This window comes from Equus caballus, chromosome 1, assembly GCF_041296265.1.
Source record: "Equus caballus isolate H_3958 breed thoroughbred chromosome 1, TB-T2T, whole genome shotgun sequence".
NCBI classification, from domain to species: domain Eukaryota; kingdom Metazoa; phylum Chordata; class Mammalia; order Perissodactyla; family Equidae; genus Equus; species Equus caballus.
In genome coordinates this window covers 94,575,903-94,593,911 of record NC_091684.1, presented here as the reverse complement: position 1 = coordinate 94,593,911, position 18,009 = coordinate 94,575,903, and positions in this window count along the sequence as shown.

Sequence of the window (18,009 nt, the reverse complement as noted above, 5' to 3'; positions counted from 1 at the left end):
CTTCCTTAGGGCAAGCTCCGCGTTTCAATTTCCCTCGTAGAATGTGGTGTAGAGAACTAGGCGATTCTTCAGATGAACCCCCCCACCCAGGAGCTGTTGGCATCTGTGTTCTGAACACCCCGTGCCTCCAGACTCTGCTGCATTGAGCAGTGTGGCAAGTCGCAGGCCACCGTGGTCCTTACCCAACTTACAGTCCACAATCGCCACCACTGCCCCAGGCTTTTTACTATGAACATCTGGGCAACTAAGCTAAGCTAAGCTAAGACCCTTCTCTCCAGGACTAGATATCCAATTCTCTCAATTGCTTTTCATCTCAATAACATGTATAGGACTGGCTCAACGAGACTGGTTATGCCTGACAAGTCTCCATGGGTGTTGTCATGTGTAGCTCCAGGAGCTCCCAGCGGGAAGAGCGAAGCCTGTGACCCGGGAGACGAGGGCACCACACAGATGCGTGTAGGACGCGGAGGACAGGGCTGAACATGCTCTGCGCAGCTGTGACATCTTTAAAACACACGGCACCGACATTGAGCCATCACAATTCTCTACTTCTCAAGGGCAAATGCCACATTTTAGAGCAAGCTTTCAAGAAATACAAGCAGAGACATTCAAATAAAGACTTTCCGCCCCTGAACTCTAAACTTCGCACACACAATCACACTGAGGACGTCGTGTGGTTTAGCTTCCTCTCGCCCCCGGCGTTTGCCCAGAACTCCATCTTCTCAAAGCCGCTAGCCCTCCAGCTGGTGCTGATTAAGAAGAAGTGACAGCATGGTTTTCTCTTCCTACTAACCAGGGGGTTAGAAAGGAACATTTATGGAGTTTCTACCAGGTAACAAACTCCTGCTGGGCATTCTCTGTACCTGATTCCACGTAATCCTCGCCACAGCACTGAGAAATACACTCTTACCTCCGCTTCACGTACGGGAAGATGGAGCACCACGGGACTTCAATGACTTGCCCTGTCGACAAAGTTGGTCATGACAGACTTTGGACTAGAGTACACAGCTGTTGACCCTAAAGCCTGTGCTTTGTCCACTGCTTCAGACTCTAGACCTGCGCCATGCAACGGAAATAGAATGTGAACCACAAATATGAGCCAAATATGTAATTTTACATTTTATCATAGCCACATTAAAAAAGGGAAAACCAGGTAAAGTTAATTCCAGCAATTTTTTTTTTTTAACTCAATGGCTCCAAAATGTTAGTATCAATGAGTAATCAGTATAAAAACTATTAATTTTACATTCTGTTTGGTAGTAAGTCTTTGAAGTCCGTTGTGTGATTTACACTTACGGCACATCGCTCTTTGGACGAGCCATGTTTCAAGTGCTCAGTATCCATACTTGGTTGGTGGCTATCATATCAGTTAGCTCAGATATTAAACACAAAAATAGCTGTTTTGTTTTCTCTCTTAGCTATCCTTAAAGAGAATTACATTTTCTCTCAATGCTTTTAAATACATTTGAATGTTATAAGAAATAGTAGATGAATTCCTAATGAGGTGAAACTGAATAGCTTCTTACTTGCATTAGTCTGCTCAGGCTGCCATAACACAATACCCTAGACGGAGTGGCTTAAACAACAGATGTTTATTTTATCACAGTTCTGGAGGGTGGAACCTGAGATCAAGGGGCCAGCATGGTTGGCCTCTGGTGAGGACCTTCATCCTGGCTTGTAGTTGGCGGCCTTCCTGCTGTGTCCTCACTTGGAGAAAGAGAGAGAGCGAGAGGGAGACTGCGCACTAGCTTTGTGTCTATTCTCATAAAGGTACTAATCCTGCCGGGAGACCCCGCCCTCATGACCTCATCTAACCCTGATTACCTCCCAAAGGCCCCGGCTTCAAATATCATCGCGATGGGGGATAGAGTTTCGACTTATGAATCCGAGGTGATACAAGCATTCAGTACCTCGCGTCACTGAATAAAATGCAGAATGGGGAAATCTCTCACAGTGTTCAGTGATGCAAAGTGTCCTCGGGGTTACCTCTGAGGACAACTTGGCAACTTCTCCTGGTGTGTATCGGGGGTCTGCGTGTTGCAGATACGCCCCTGCAAAGTAAAGACGTCCGTTCAAATCCTGCTCTTTACAACTCTTTGCACATTTTGTCCTCAGTCCTTACAGCAAGCGGTGATATCCTTACCCCAGAGTTTAAGAGTCAGACCTGGAGGCTCCACGGTGTAGTGATATGTTGGCACTAAAGGTGGGTAAACAGTGGGAGCCAGGGCTCTACCCCTGGCCTTCTGAGCTCAGGGCTCTCTCCTACGCTCTGCTTTGTGAAGAGTTGCTGACAACCGGTTGCTGTTTCCTAGGGGAATCAAGGTTACGGTGGACCCTGTTCTGCACACTCTTGGCTCTGTGTCCCTTTTGAGCAGCAAAAAGCTTTAACAGGTTTCGGATCATCATCTGTGCTAAGCGCTTGGTGGCTTGGCCAGTGGGCCTCTGTGCTGGTACCCAGAGAGACAAGATAATTTTGCATGTGACTGTTGGAGCTTCTAGGGAGGGATGCCCGGGGAGCAGGCACTTGAACAGGCTTCACCTTCTTGTTGAAGCAACTGGTTCTTCATTCCTGCCTCCTTCAAACCCTCACTCCGGACTGCTCCCTGCCAGCCCCTGGCTAGGCTGGAAGTGCACAGTGATGGAGCAGTGGCTCTTGGCTCTCCGCACTCACAGCATGGTGACACAACCAGGAGGGAGGAACACATGCTCCTAAATCAGAACAAGTGTCAGCAAGGCCTTCGTTTACCAGCAGACGAGAGCAGGCAAGAGCTTCTAGGGCTCGGGGTAGATGCCGCTGCCTTCCAACAAGGCAGAACACCAGGACGGCCTCATTGATGGGGACGAGGGTAGGGCATGAGCAGAGTGGGCTGGGTATCTTGACCTGGACAAGCCGCCTCAGACCAGGGGGTCTCTTTCCCACCTTCACCGCCTCTTTAAACCCAGATGATGACAACAGGGACTTTATGGACAAAGATCAATGCTGTTTATTGAGGACCGTGCTATGCCAGGATTTTACATCTGTTACCTGTTATGAGTTGAACTGTGCCCTCCGAAAATTGATATGTTGAAGTCCTAATGTGTAGGACCTCAGAATGTGACCTTACCTGGGAATAGAGTCATGGTCGATATAATTAGTTAAGATGAGGTTATTAAGTGGTCCCCAATATACTAGTGTCCTTACAAAAAGGGGAAATTTGGAGACAAACACACACATAGGGAGAACACGAGGTGAAGATGAAGGCAGAGGTGGGGGTTATTCTTCTGTGAGCCAACAAACATCAAAGATTGGCAGGAAACCACCAGAAGCCAGAGGAGAGTCATGATTCTCCCTCACAGCCCTCAGAAGGAACCCAGCCTGCTGACACCTTCATCTTGAACTTCTAGCCTCCTGAGATCAAGCCTCAGGCCTCTATCTGGCTCAGGATTCCCTTGACAGAACCATGAGACAAGAAACTTCTGTGGCTCGAGGCCCCCAGTTTGTAGCATTCTGTCATGGTAGCCCTCGCAAACTGGCACGTCATGTCGTTTAATACATATACCAGTCCTGTGAAGAAGCTGGTATCAAGCCCATTGAACAGAAGACGGAAACAAGGTTCCGAGAAGTGACTTAGCCCAGGTTGCTCAAAGGTATCGTTTGAACCCAAATCCACCTTGCACCCAAGCCCGCTACGTCCCACGACTCTCAGTGGGTGTTTCCTCTCTGGCTCTGGGTGAATGTTCAGCCTAGGAAAGGATCAGATCATTCACTCATGAAAACACTTGCTTCTCTTAAGCACATTCTCCTCCAGGTTCTTTTGAAAGGCAAGCCGACCCACTGGGCACAGGGGCTGTGTACTGCTTTTCAGGAAGCAGATCCCAGACAAGCCAGCTCCACTGGTCCCCCTGAGCCCGCCTAGCAAACTCCCAGCAGGGGACAAAATGTTTTATCTAGCTTAGACCTCCCCCAGATGGAGCTACGCGCCTGCCTCAGGACGCGCCCTGCATGGAAGTCCCCTTCAGGTGATAGAAACGCCCCCGACACTGATGAATGAATGCCCTGCTTGTGGTCCAGGAGTTTCACTCAGTCCTATGACAGGCGTGCTCGTCTTTTCACCTTTTCTACAAAATGGAATGGAAAGTAAGGACGAATCCCTAAAGAATTTTTATTGGCCCTGTCTGTCATTTACTTTGGCTCCATAAACCAAAGAGACGTCAGGCTGCAAAATACAGGCAGCCCCCTGGTAATACTCCATCAGGATGTGCGGTGGGCACAGTGGATTGTACTCACTGGGTCAAACAAACATCTTTCATCTGTTGGTGAGTCCGTTTATTGAGTGGGGGCTTTCCTTCCAGCTAATTTCACTCCTCTGATGGAACATTAAGGGACTCCGGCAGTTCTTAAGCGAGGCAACCGTTACTCTTTTCAGTGTTTCCCCGCTTAGCTTGACCTAGACTCCACAGGAATTTTTCTGAAGCTGTAGGGTAAAACGAGGCATCTCTTCAGCCGCCTCCTCCTACTCCTGCCCCAGCAGAAGATCAAGCCACACCCAGCCTAGTACCCCAGCAGGTTCACCATGTCACATGGCAATGGTCAAATACTCGCGGAGATTTATCCCTACAAGGATGTTCCTGTCCACCCCAACTTCTTTCTACTTTTAGTTTTGCTGAGAAATTGTAAAACATGCTTGTCGTACAATATTACTCATTATAGAGGTGTATGAGTAAAATGTGATTGTAGCTACCGTCTTGCAATTTAAAAAAAAATTTTAAGAGAAATTGAGTCATACCATTTGGAGAGTTTTGTAACTGCTTTTTTTCACTAAATGATAAACCAAGGAGTCTTCTAGATTAGTAGAGTTAAATTTAATTCCTTTTAATTTCTCCTCTGTTTTCCATGTTTTGTTTAACCCTTCCTCCAAGGCTAGTCTGGTGTCACTGGTGACTTTGCCCTTGGATGCTTGCTGCCAAGAAGCTGTTCTGTTGATTCTGCTGTCATCGTCTCCACTAGACCTTGGCTACCAGATGCTGTCATCCCACCATCACTGCCAACCACCATCTCCATCACCACCCCCATCGCCCCCACTGCCATCAGCTCCAGTGCTACCAGCACCTCCCACCACCATCTCCATCACCACCACCATTGCCCCCACTGCCCTCAGCTCCACTGCTACCAGCACCTCCCACCACCATCTCCATCACCACGACCAGCACCCCCACTGCCATCAGCTCCAATGCTACCAGCACCTCCCACCACCATCTCCATCACCACCACCATCGCCCCCACTGCCATCAGCTCCAGTGCTACCAGCACCTCCCACCACCATCTCCATCACCACCACCACCAGAGTGAATTCTGAACTGTTCCCTGCTTCTTTGCAGCACTGGTTTCAGATTCAAAGTCCTCGGTGGGAGTCCTTAATTGTCCATACACAAGCTTTAGCTGTCAGGAGTCAGGGACAACAATCTGATTGGGTTAATCTGAGGAGGATTGGTAACCTCATAATATTAAATCTTCCTATCTAGGAACACGGGATGTGTTAAAATCTCCCATATTTCCAAGAATTTTTGTTAACAAAATGCTAGTCTGATCCTACTCATTTATAGATGATTCTGTTTTCTCCCTCAGTGTTTATGATTTTCTCTTTTTCCTTTGTGTTTTAAAATGTTCTATGGCATTTTTTTTCATTCATTCTAATAGAATAGATGCGTCATTTTAATCTGGAGTTCCTTCTCCTTGTCTTTCTGCTCTATGTTCTGACAGATTTCCTTGACTTTATCTTTTGGTTCATTTACTGATGATTATTTTGGGGTCACAGAACGGTGGATGACATTTGAAATGTCTAAGAAGATGTTTTCTTCCCAGAATATTCTTTATGAATGTGCAATCTTCCTGAATTTCTGAGAGTACTAATCAGAGTTTTTTACAGTTTCTTTTGCTCATTGAATTATCTGTATGTCCACAGGAGTCTATTCCACTGTCTGCCCTTGCAGTCCTCATGTCGCACATGCTGACCTGCTCCGCCAGCCTGGTGAGTCCCTGTTTGAAAACTGTGTTGGTTCTTCCAGATGGTAGATACAGCGGCCCTTTCTACAGAGGCGTCTTCTATGATTGAACTTAGGGTTTGGGTTCCTGGGCTGGGCTGGGGGCCTTCCCTTGTGTGCAGTGAAGAGCAAGGCTTCAGGCTGAAGACGTGGCTACTGAATGAAACGAGCTCAGTAGTGTCAATGTCAGAAAGCCGGGAACTTTCTCTGGGTTCACATGCATCTCCTGCAGCCCCTCCGGCTGGCCTGGGCTGGGCCTGGCTGCAGAGAGCAGACCCCTTTTCCTGTATCCATTTGTTCAGAGGAGCTGACAAATGGCTTCCTCTGAGTTCTCACTTTCTGCTGGTGATTTTCCATCCCATTCTCTGGCCTGTGCCAGGAATAACATTTCACACTCGTCTCACACCTTTTCTCCTCTGAGCTCCAGGCACTTTACAAGCAAACAGTTACTATTATTGCCCTCTGAATTCTGATGGAAAAGCTGAGAGTTCCAGGATCCAAGCTGCCACGGTTGGGGGTGAAGGCGAAGCTCTCAGACACTCAGGTCAGCCCCCAGCCCCGTGCAGGACCAAAGACAGCACCCCAGCCCCTGGGCTTTCAAGAGGTCCTCAAGGAGAGGAGGCTCAGGGAGGGTTCTCAGCCCTGGTCCCCTGGAGGCCTCCTCAGAGCCCTCCTATTCCAGCATAAAGCTGGTGCATTTGCCCTTGGCTGGTGACAGCCCAAGAGAATGGGCTCTTGGAACCATATCTTGAAAGGAAAGGTGGGCCAATGGTTTGTAGTTTCTTCTAGGGATGAGAAGACTCACGGAAGCCTGCAGTGTCACCAGCTTGTCTTGCTGACCAACGAGCAAATCTGTGTTGTGTGGCCCTAGACAGTGGAATAAGGCTCAATTGTTGTAAGCAACATGGGGCAGGATTTCACTATTTGGAGGCCTTGCTGACACAGTGAGATGCCCAAAGGGGAGTGAAAATCTGTCCCTGGTGGGGTCCCAATGGAAGCTGCTCTAGCTGTCAGTGTGGATGTGCATCATTGCCTGGGGCTTAGGCAGGATGTCGCCCAAACCCTCTTCCAACCCAGACATTTGCATCCTAAGACTTGACTCTCATGTCGTCTCTTCCGGGTGGTGGAGGCACTGGGGCCGAGACTCTGAAATTCTGGGGCAAGTTCCTGCTTGTTGGGTCTGTGAAGCTCCTTGACTCCCTCCTTCTCCTCCTTTCCTTCAGAAAGCCTTGATTTGGGGTCTATGGTTTTTTCTCTTCTGTAGGCAGCTTTGCCCAGTGGTAGCTGACGCCTAGCTAGAAGGAACACCTGTGACCACAAAATTTTCAGCAGCCAAACAAAGCCCTGTTGACTTAAATGTCTGCCAGGTTGTTGGGAGTCATCAGTGAGCGAGGAGTGTGTGTTGAATTCAGCTTCCCCTAGTTGGGTGGCTGGAAATTGGTCCTCATTGAACTGGGAACACAGTAATCTTAGGAAGGATTCATGGAACCATCAGGATGGAGGGGACTTCTGGCCAGGCAGCAACAGAGAACAAGCCATCCCTTCCCCATGGATCCCAGATGGAGGCTGGCAGCTGGAGGTGGACGGGGTGTGCTCGTTTGACTACATTTACTGAGCAGATACAATGCTGGTCACATCTGTATGTGTTATAGCTCGGTTACACCTTTCACAACTCTGAGAGGTGGGTCTTATAGTTCCATTTTACGAGTGGGAGATTCAAGGTTAAGTAAGCGGCCCCAGGGTCTTAGCACTAGCCGAGAGCAGAGCTGGGATGTTAACCCAGTTGTCCGTGGCTCCGACACTCTTTCTCTGCTGGAACGCTGCATGCCTTGAAGTTAGGTGCCACCAGCGGGGTCCCTCAGACCTCGTCTGGCAGGCCTGGAGTCTTTTCTGGCTAGCGGAGCCCTCCCAGGCCCCCAGAATTCTTTCCCAAGGGCTGGCTGCCACACAAGTCCCGGCTGCCTTCTCTCGGGTCCACTCTGAGCCTCAGATCCTATAGCGAGGTCTGGGCTCAGGCCCAAGCTCAGCAGGGCAGCCCTTGTCCAGCGCTGTGGTTTGCGATCTGGCCATTCATAACCAGCTCCGAGCAGGCACTTATCATCCTTCCACGACCACCCAGTCAGCCCCACGCTGCCTGGAAGTGAAGCCCGAGCTGCCATAGCCAGCAGCTGCTCAGCCCTGGGCCCTGCTGCTCTGTCTGCCACCCCCGCTGTAGCTGGCCCAGCCTGTCCAGCCAAGGGGACGCTGGAGCCCAGAAACAGCAGGGCCTGAGCATCCCCCACAAGCCACAAAGAGAGATTCGCAAATCAAAGGGGCCTGAGTGAACAGAGCTGTCACTTCAGCCCATCACGGAGCCGGATCTCAAAATAACGCCGGCCAGAGGCCTGCCAGCGGTGAGTCACCGCCCGCCAGAACAGGCACAGAGGCCTCCAGCGTGGGGAAAAACACCTTGGTGGCCAGCTGGCTGCTGCCGCCCAGAGCTGGGAGGTGCGGGTGTCTGCGGGGTGGTTCCACCACACTTGGGGCAGCAGTAAGGAGTCCGCCTTGGAGGGAGCATTGTAGTGACGAGGATGAAGGCTGCCCCAGGGAGAGGGGCCCAGGGCATCCTGGCTGTGTGTACATGCCCATCTATATGACCCGATTCATATCTAAAATTATACGGCCACACAATAACCAGACCCCACCTGCGCTGATACCATTTAATGACTTTTTACATCATCTTTCCTTTGGCTAGCAAAAATAAGTTACATACACTTGCCTTATAAATTTAGCCTTAATCCTCAACACATTGCAGCTCTTTACTGCCCATGGGTCCTGTCCCCATGCTATTCTCTGAATAAAAGAGCACTACTACCAGACCTTGAGAGTCCAAGAAACGCTTCTTTTGACTCCTTGGCTCGCCGAGCCTGCATCAGTAGGAACAGGAGGGAGGGGACCAGGAAATGGCCATGGTGATGGCGCTGCTGTCTCTCTCTGAGGACACAGTCTGGCTCCCTCCATCTCATCACCTGCTCCTGGCCTCTGTGATGATGAGGGCGATGCTGGCACAGCCTTTGAGTCACTCTCTAACCTGAATTTGACCCTGTGCTGCTGGCCCACTTCTTCCCAGGTGACCGAGTAGAGCTGCGAAGCTGAAATGAGCGGAGCAGCTCAGCAGATACAGTGCCGTGGTGACTTGCAGACCCAGAGCTTGCCCTCGGCGTTCTGATTTCCACTCTGTGTGTTTACCCTGACTCCTTCCCTGGGAGTCCGCATCCAGTCCATGGATGCGACATGTGGCAATACTTGCATGCGTCATGCCCGCCCTTTCCTGCTGGTTTAAGAATTTTCCTGACATTTTTCCTCTCTATATCTTGTCTTTGCTCCTAACTCCTTTCTCCTTTCTAGGCCTCACTTTTCTCATCGTTAAGATGGAGAATTAGACATGAACATCTCAGAGAGGCTTCCAGTTTTAAAATTTCAGGAGGCTAGACGATCTTCACTGGACTGAACATTAATTAGGAGGGTGTGTTTCTCTTGAGGAAGGAAGCAACAAAGCGTTCAATTTAAGCAAGAGTAAGGAATATGTCCTTGCTCCTCCCCGCTGTGAATTCCCTTGCTGTCTTTATTGATACTGTTCTCTAAACTCCTGGGCCTGGGCTACAGCACTATCAGAGCTGAGTTCTGTCACCTTGGTGCCCGGGTAGCCGCTGATGGGTAGAGGGTGCCAGGTGCTGATCTGAGGTTTCATTCAGGACCACAACCCAGAGAAGTGACCAGGGTTCACCTTGGCCTTCTTCATCTCTAGCCGGAGTCCATCCACCCCCAGCCCAGAAGCGAGCAGGTAGGGGATGTGAGCTTCGATGCCCCTTTCAGACTTGGCTCATCCTTTCCATCTCCATGCAGCTCCTCCCCACACCACTGACAGGTGAATTTCACATAATATACAATGAACCGCTTTAATGTGTACCATTCAGTGATGTTTCATGTATTCACAATGCTGAGCAACCATCAGCTTGCTGTAGCTTTAAAGATTTAAATTATCCCACAAAACATCCCGTACTCACTAATCACTCTCCATTCTCCCCCTCCCACACCCTGGTAACCTCTAATCTGCTTTCTGCCTCTGTGAATTTGCCTATCCCGAACGTATCATACAAACGGAGACATACAGTATATGACCTTTGGTGTCTGGTTTCTTTCACTTAGCGTAACGTTTATGAGATTTATCCAAGTTATACCACGGATCAGCACTTCATTTCTTTTTTATGGCTGAATACTATTCTGTGGTACAGATAAACCACAATTGGTTTATTAATTCATCCACTGATGGACATTTAGGTTGTTTCCATCTTTAGGCTAGGGTGACTGCTGCTACATACATCCATGTGCAAGATTTAGTGTGGACAGATGTTTTCATTTCTCTTGGATACATGCCTAAGAGTGGAATAGCTGTGTCATATGGTAATTCTCTGTTTAATTTTTGAGGAGCCACCAAAGATTTTTCCGAAGCAGCTGCACCATTTTACAGTCTCATCAGCAGTGTATGAGAGTTTCAATGTCTCCACTTTATGGCCACCACTATCATCTGACTTTTTCATTCTAGTCATCCTAGTGGGTGTCAAGTGGTATCTCACTGCGGTTTTGATTTGCATTTCCCTAATGACCAAGGATGTCAAGCATCTTTCATGTGCTTATTGGGCATTTGTGTATCTCCCTTGGAGAAGTGTCTACTCAGATCCTTTGCCTGTTTTTAAATTGGGCTATTTGCCTTTTTATTATTGAGCTGGAAGAGATCTTTATATATTTTAGATACTAGACCTTTACCAGATATATGATTTGTGAATATTTTCTCCTGTTCCATAGGTTGTCTTTTTCACATTCTTGATCATGTCCTTTGATACACAAAAGTTTAAAATTTTTATGAAGTCATATTTATCTAATTTTTCTTCTTGTTTGTGCTTTTGATGTCATATCTAGGAATCCTTTGCCAAATCCAAGATCGTGGAAATTTACCTGTATATTTTCTTTTAAGAGTTTAATAGTTTTAGCACTTAAATTTAGGTCATTGATCAATTTTGAGTTAAGTTTTGTATATGGTGTGAAGGGGGGTTCAAATTCATTCCTTTGCAAGTGGGTATCAAGATGCCCCACTCACATGGGTGTTTGGATGAGAAAGGGAGCTTGTAAACTGATTTCTTTACCAGAATCCTTATGTATTTTTCTGTTTGGGCAAACAAAGGTGTCCACGTAGAGATACACGTAATCCAGTTCACATTTTTCAAGTTCAGGGTTGTCACAAAGATTAAATGAGATAATATATGTAACACTTATGTAGCAAAGAGTGGGACCTAATGGTGGCGCTTAAGGTCAGTTCAGGGGACATAAATTATCAGCCTCTTTAGCAGGAAAAAAAAATAGGACTCCCTCCCTTCAGTGGAGCTTGACTGGCCTGTGCTGTGATCTCTTTGTTTCTTCTGAAACAATGGCTGTTCCAAAGCCCTGGGCCACATCGCAGCTCACATTCACCCTGTGTGTGCTGGTGGCATCTTCTCTGTTGTTGGGTCATTTAGCAGGACAAGGCCAGCCCTCAGAGACAGCTCTTGCCCTGGGAAGGCAAGGCTGCCACCTTGGAGCATCTCCCAGAAAAGACAGTACCTTGCTTCTGACTGTAGGCCCAGCGCTGGGACTCTCCCCATTAGTGAAGGGCTGGTCCTCAGATGTCGCCACTGCACATCTGGTGGCTCATCAGCAAGAGGAGAGTGCTGCCCTGACAACGTGGTTCCTATGGGACCACATCCCATAGACGGGATGGATCTCCACTGAGCTGAGGGGTTCAGTAGTCACTATCCTAGGTGGGCCACCTCTGGGGGTGATGGTCCAGGATCATGGACTCCAGTTCCTTAGTTGATCACCTCTAATGATTGTAATTGCTCCTCCACTACCCACTCATGTCATCATCCAGAACTAAATAGTCTCCCTTTCTCCATAACTTCCTTTCTTACAACTGTCTCAATCGATCCTTTTGGAAACACGGCACTGGGTCTCCCAGACCACTGCTCCCTCCGCTTTCTCCCTCCCTCTGGGCTCCCTCCTTCTTTCATCTGCTCCTCTCCTGTTTCGAGTCCATGCAGTACACCTGCAGCCTCACACTTGCAGGAATCTTCATGTCTCCTGCATTGCTCTCCTCCATGAGTGTCCCTGGCAACACCTCAGCCATGGATTGACCCAATTGTCCCTTTCTCAGAGATGACATCTGGGCTGTTGAGGGCTGCTGGAGAAAATCAGACCACCAGTGCGAGCCCATCAGAGCCATCGGAACCCCATTCTCCACCATGGCTCCTTTCAAACTACCCCCTCACTCTCAGTAGGTGGCCTCACCTCCTACCTTGATGCTGTGATGGAATCTGGGCTCTCCTCCAGCTGTCTCCTACACTCCTCCCAGCGTCCATGCCTTCTGGGGCTTTACCCTTTGATGGCCCATCTTGCCCCTGTCATCCCCTTGTTTACGTTTCCTTGCCGGTTTCTGCTTCACTCTTCCTTCTTACAAAGAAAAGAGCCCCAAGTCTCCCCATACCCTTCAATTCCTTCTTTGACTCTCTCCCTTTTCTGACCAAATTTAGGGGTGAGGGCTGTAGCCCCATGGGCCGACTGAGTGCCTTGTTCTTGGTCCTGGCCCAGAGGACACTTTTCAGCCTTCAGCCTTCATGATTTCTCTGCCACACTGGAGCGTGCGGACCATTTCCTCCCGGTTTTCACCACAACATGTCACTCTGGGGTCTCCCTGCCCTCCCGGCCCGCTCCTTCTCTGTCTCCCCTGCAGGCTCCTTTCTCTGCTGGTGACTCAGACGCTGGGTCTCCTTCAGCTCTGTCCTGGCGCATCTTCTCTCCTGCACCTCTCCCCTCCCTAAGTCACCTTGTCCACTCGGGGGTCTCCTGCAGTCTGGGAGGTCTGGAGGTGGGTGTCCCCTTCCTAGCACACCCTGGGTCATGGCCTACTGATGCTGTCTGCATGGTGGCCAGGCTGGGAGGGTCTAGTGGCTCTACCAGGAGTGCCATGAAGACTTTGGCCTCTGGGTCTCTGAGCAGAGAACCCTCTGGAGAGCAGGGTTCTGGTGAGACCCTTGACGGCTGCCTCTATACGGCCTGTGGAACAGCCGTGTGGACATCACCTGGGGACTTGTTAGATGTGCAGGGTCTCAGCCCCAGGGTCCTGAACCAAACGTGCATGTTGGCAAGGCCCTTGGGGTACCTACACACACAGCAGAGTGGGAGGTGCTGCTGGTGACCCATTGTGGGCAGAGCAGGAGAGAGTCAGGCAACTCAATTTTTTTAAGACGTTTTTGCCTCCAAATAGAGGCCAGGTTTCTAAGACAAATTTGATGGAAGAACCCTGTATTTTTTTCTGGTGGAATGGAAGCTTATGCTCAGCAAGCAAAAGAGATTCTTGTTTGAAAATAACTCTTGCCCCAGCTTTGTGGGCTCCCAGGGGGCATCAAATTAAAGGGAAAAGCAGTGGCCATGTAGCTGTCTGGCTGTGCCAGGGCGGGCTGACCTCAGGGTTGAGCTGTTCCCGTCCACAGTCTGGGGCCGGGCCTGGGCCTGATAACACTCTGGGGAAAGGTGACGAGGAGGATTTTCTTCGACAGTCTGGATGCACCCCGACATTCCAGCCCTCCGGGGTGCTGCTTCATCCCCCGCCCTCCTCACTCCACCCCACAGAGCCCATGCTCATATCCTTTGCCCCCCTGAACTGGGCCTGCAGAATTCCAGCACATGGGCATTTCATGGCTAAATATGACCAAAATCAACCCTGGCTTTTGAGCCGGCTCCCGAGGCCAAAAACAATAGCTCCTCCTGCTGCGCATTAATGGGGTGGTTTGGGTTTAGCTGGTAACTCCCCCCATCGCCAGCCCTGCCTCTGTAACCAGCACCCCCGGGCCAGGCCGGGCAGACAAGGCTGAGGCTGTTTGCAGGAAACAAGAGCCCCGCTGTGGGTCCAGCGTGTTCTGGTCCCACGCTCCAAATAAAGATGATGGGGATGGAGAGGAAGTGAGCTTGGGAGAGCCCCAGGTTCTTATGGTTTCAGCCTCAACAGAAAGGCCTGAACGAGAAAGCTCCTGACAGCCTCCCAGGAAGGACCAGGGTCTGGGCTCCAGACACTCCTGCAGCCACAACCCAAGGCCTTCGCCGTGACTAGTTACCGTCTTGTGAGCCTGTACGCATGGATCCCAGGCCGGTGGCCTTGTCCTCTTCCCCGCTGGGCACTTGTCACTCACCATTTAGCCCAGATCTTAGCTGCTGCTCGCAGGAAGCTTCCTTGTCCCCCCAGGGCCAGTGCCTCTGGCATCTTCTTAGCGCCTCGGTCACTGGCTCCTGGGATGAGGCTGTGTCATAATTGCATCTCGCCTTCCTCTGTAGGGCCACCGGGGCAGGCTCTGAGGGGCACTGCAGGTGCCCCCTTAAGGGAGGGCTTGCTGCTGCCCAGCTGCCAGAGGTGTGGTTAACTGATAGCCTTGACTGCTTCCTTGCCTGCTCACACTCCTCCTGGCACAGCCCCCTTCGCAGCTGAGGAAGGCAGTGGTACCAGTGCATAGCTCTTCCTTCCCACTGGGGTCTCCTCTAATTTCTGGTCTCTGCTCCAGAGTTCTCTGGGCCTGGGAGACACTTGGTCATGTCTGCATCACAGCCTGACCGCTCGCTGCCCAATCGTGTGCCCTGCCCCTCCTGCAGAGGTGCTACTCCCCAGCCAACCTTTCATATTCCTAACTCCGCCTCAGAGCCTGCTTCCCAGAGAACCCAGATGGGACAGCCTGGCAGGGCTGGGACCCAGGCATTCCCAGCACCTAGTACCTAAGAGGTCTCAGAGAAGGTGAGTGGGGAGAGCAAAAGGATGGATGGATGGATGGATGAATGGATGAATGGATGGATGGAAGGATGGATGGATGGATGGATGGAAGGATGGATGGATGGATGGATGGATGGACCAATGGCTGGCTGGCCGGCTCTTGAGCTGACTGCAGCATGCTCATCCCAGCTACCCACAGGCCAGAATAAGGTTCTGGGTCCTGGTCCCTGTTCTGAAGAAGATCTGACTGCCTGGAGGACCCCAAGAGCTGCTTCCTTTTGAGGGTGCAGCTGAGGAGGCAGCAAGGCAGACACAGAGAGGCCAGCAGCAAAGGTGGCAGAGGTGGTGTGGCCAGGCCTGTGGCATGCAGCCATCACTGAGCTAGCTGCCACATCAGTCTTCAAAGTGGCAAGACAATGGCCAAGCCAGAGCCCACACCCCTCACCGCGGGCCACAGTCACATCCCCTGGAGAGGGAGCGAGGAGCCAGGCTGGCCCAGAGCCTCCCTTCCCACTTTGGCTGCCTGAGGCACACGCTCACTGACAACACGGGAGGAGGATACCCAGGGATGCATCCTCAGCATTCAGGGGAGGACCAAGGAAAGAAAGCATGTGATGGTGTGTGAGTGTGCGCGCGCACGCGTGTGTGTGCGTGCATGCGTGTATTGAGGGCAGGAGGTAGTGGAGGAGCCTGGACATCCTAATATGGGCCTCTGTGGCCTGGGGATGGGGCTTAGAAGGGGGCCGTGTGGACGAGAGCTCTGGGCCTCAGTCCTAAGCCCTCTCTGAACCTGGGTAGGATGTTAGAGTTTGGTGGAAACCTCACAGGCTCAGTCTCTGTGGCCAGGGTCAACCTCACATGGGTCTGCGTCCCCACTGGGCATGGCATAAGAGAGGCAGGAGAAGGTCCCGACCCACGGGCATCTCCTTGCCTGAACCCCAAGGCCGAGGACACTGCCATTTGGGAGGCCTGCTTCTGAGACTACAAGGCTTCCCTTTTTCAGGGCTAAGATGCTGAGGAGGTGGTGCAGCTTTAAGACTTCAATCTAGCCTGGCCAAGGCTGCCTTAGCCTTCAGGGCCTGGGCTGTAACGCCCTCCCCTGCTCAGCCAGCCCCATGTCAGGGCACCACGGCAGTGATGTTGGCTCTGACACATCTGCTGACAGCAGAGTCTGGTCAATTCCCTGTCTGCCCCTTTTGACTGGGGCTCCCTCATTGCTCTCTCCCTCGCCTGGCACTGCCTGGCACACAGCATGAGCTCATCAAATGGAGATTGGGGGCTGAGTCAGGCCCCACAGGGAGGGAGACAATACCGTCAATTGAGGCTCTCTGTTGAACGCTGGTTTATCAGGTATGGAAGGAGCTGTTCTAATTATTTCACTTAATCCTCACAGCTTAATCCTCAGGAGGTCCGTGCTCTTATTGTCTCCATCTCTTGAGAGAGAACTGAGACACAGAACAGTTAAGGAACTTCCTTGGGGTCACACAGCCTGGGGGTCAGGACACAGTCGGGGAGGGTGGCACTCCCTTCAGGGCAGGCTGAAGCTGGGTGGCCTGCACGGGCTCCAGCTACACCCCTGAGAGCTGTTTGTGTCCCTGCCCCATCTGGCCTGCATTTTCTTGGAGGATTGTCTCAAAGGTCCAGGAAGCCGGGCAGAAATGGGAAAGGATTTTGGTCCCCGGTGTGGCATCTGTTTCCAATGACACACCCATACTGTCTACACCGTAGGCAGGCCTCCCTCCTGACAAAGTGGCAGCTTCAAAGTGCTGCTCACTGGACGTGCCTCTGTGGGTCTGTGCTGTGTTTGGAGGCCCCATCTGCCCGCTTGTCCCAAGGAGGCTGGGGCTGGGTACACCGTGACGTGGTGTGTGGCAGGAGGCCTGGGCCTCTGAGTACGGAATAACCCTGATCCACTACAGTGCTGGCCCCATCCTCGTACTGCAGCTGCTGAGGCCCCTTGCCCGAGGACATGGGCACAAGCACTGGCTTAGCTTTGCCTCTGCATCTCACAAAATCCCACAGCATCTCTGCAATCCCCTGTTTACAGGTGAGGAAACAGGCCCGGAAGTTAGGTGATTCTCCAAAGGCCTCCTGGAGGGCAAGTAGGGAGCAGCCAGGACTGGGACCCAGCACCATGCGGGACTTGCCCATCCTGGGTCTCTGAGTCTCAGCAGTGAGTCACCCAGGGGCCGAGCATCAGTCCAGATGGTTCTCACCTGGATGAGAAAATGAGTGTCATGTGAAGGGACATCCAAAGAGCCCCAAACCCCACACAGGAGGGGCCATATCCGGGTTCCCGGGCCTCCGTGTAGGTGAGCTGGGTTCTGCATGTCACATTCATCCTGGGCATTTCCCCAGACCTCATCTTCACGGAAGGCGGGGGGAGGGGAGCATCGTCATTCAGCCCGGAAACTAGAGAAACAGCTGGCAGTGGCAGAGGGATCACCGGGTGAGAGGCTGAGAGTCCATGTGGTGCACCGGGTCCTTACAGGGATGCCCTTGTCCACCGGGGCAAGAGCCAGCTGGAGGCCCGCTGACCTGGATCCCTCACTTGGCCTCCCCCGGTCTCTGCTTCCTCCTCTGTAAACTAGGAATAATAATGCCTCCTCACAGGGTAGGGATAGGAGATGAGGCGCGGTACAAACTTTAAAGAGCTGCAGACATATTAACCATTATTATTACGTGAAGCTGAGGAGCGTGGAAAGCGAGGGTTGATCTGTGGAGCAGTGATTTCCAGGTTGCTGGCCGGGGGCCTCCAGGGCGAGCCACATCCCTCATCCGTGACCTGCCTGTGGCCAATGACAGGAGAACCTTTGAGGGTCCGAGAGGCGTGGCTCAGCTTCCATGGCACACTGGTGAGATGTCGTCTGGGTTTGTTGAGCCGATCAGTAGCCGTAAGCCGGGTCATGAAGCAAATGCTCTGTAGTGCCCTGGACATGTCCACATGCACACTCCCCGGTGGCCAGGCCATCTGGAGCCCAGGGGCTTGGCCAGCCCAGGTCAGGACGCTCCCTGGGGCTCCAGAAAGAGGCTGTGAGGGGTGGAGAGGCCCCTCGGTCAGTTTGCTTCATTACAAGTGACGGACTGTGACTGGCTCCGCACACAATGGCACAGCCTGGTCCCTAGAGGCCAGAAAGTCAGCAGAGGCTTGAGCATCTTGC